The sequence below is a fragment of the Hylobates moloch genome, unplaced genomic scaffold, assembly GCF_009828535.3.
Source record: "Hylobates moloch isolate HMO894 unplaced genomic scaffold, HMol_V3 SCAFFOLD_7, whole genome shotgun sequence".
Taxonomy (NCBI): Eukaryota; Metazoa; Chordata; class Mammalia; order Primates; family Hylobatidae; genus Hylobates; species Hylobates moloch.
In genome coordinates, this window is record NW_026652282.1 from 25,595,845 (window position 1) to 25,597,499 (window position 1,655).

The window sequence follows — 1,655 nt, forward strand, 5'->3', positions numbered from 1 at the left end:
TTGTCATGGAACATGACCACATTGTTCACAGTTGTATTCCTATGGCCAGAAATGGCACTTTGAGCATAATGTCCACTCAATAAATGTTTGCTTGAATGACTGAAAAAGGAGATTTTTAAAATGGAGCTAGAAGGTATATTGGTTCCAATCATCAGGGACTTTGGATTTGTGTTTGTGTGTTAAGGCTACTAGGGAGCCACGAAGAGTTTTTATCAGTAGATGGAAGAAAGGAAAGCAATACTATTGTCAGGTTGTAATGTATAGAGAGCTTTAAGTGTATCAAAACTGCAGGGAAGGACACTGTCAGAGTACTGATGGCAGTTTACCTTGAAGACAGTATGGTAACAATAATATAGGAGATGGTAGCATTGGGAAAATATTCATGATACATTCCAAGGGAATAATTTATAGCACTTTGCCTCTATTCCATGTGGAGGAGGAGTATCCTAGATAATTGTAAGGTTTTGAGCGAATGGATAAGATGAATGGTAATGACATTACTCAAGAAAAGGTAATTCAAGAGAAAGGGCATGTTTGGGGAGGGACAACAATAGCAACAAAGGCAACAGATTGCCTCTTAATGAGAACATGCTGTCTTATAGTAGATACTACACACAGTCTTTCTAATTTGCGCAGTAATTCAGTGTTACTCTTCCATTTGAACCATTATGTGGAAGGTAAGCCTCTTAGAGTTTAAGAAACTTGCTTAAAGTCAAACAGTTAGGATGTGGCAGAATTTGGATTTTATTCCAGCTCCATTATGCCATTTTAGAGAGGATAAGATGTTAAGATAGAGAAATGATAGAAAAAAATGTATATGTATATACACATATGCAAACATTCGTGTATATAATGTATGTATATATAACTATAGATCTGTGAGTTTGTGTGTCTCTGTATTTGATGTGTATGAGAAATTGCAACACATTTATGTATGGATATTTAGCAAGTGGTGAGGAACTTTGAGATGAGGATTCTGCAGTGATATTGATGTTGGAAATGGGTAATTTATTCCCATATCAAGTTCTAACATTTAAAATGCACCTGAATTTGTATTAAGAAACTTGTCTTGCTAAATTTTAATTCTATCAGATTAATAATAGCCATAGAGCTTTCAAAGGGAATCATTATTCTAACCTTTGGAAAAAAATTTTTTGTAGCTAAGTTTTAAAAAATGGAATCATCAGCAAAAGTTTATGGTTGTTTTGTCATCCAGAGTGTTTCCATTAAAAAGGTTTTGTGGTTATTTTATTCAGTTATATTAATAATAAACTTCTTTTTAATTTATATTGATTGTGTTCCATAAGAGTCTTCTATTTGTGGTGACAGGTAGCTTAACACCCTTACAAATAGCTGTTTACAAGATGCCATTCTCTAATGTGGGTTTCTTTCTCTTCTAATGGGAGGTCCTAATGAGCACTGTAATGATCCAGGAAGATGAGCAAAGGGACTTAATAATTGAAGATTGAGTGCAAGAATTGTTCTGTAGAAGTTTATTAAAATAATCATTGAGTATTTTGGAGATAATTATTTCACATTAGAATGCAGAATGTGATTGTACCAGAAAGGAACATGGGCAGTCATTCTGTCTGTCCTTGTAAATTCTTGATTTGCACCTCTAGAATTTTGGTTCTGACCAGTTTATGCTGACTACA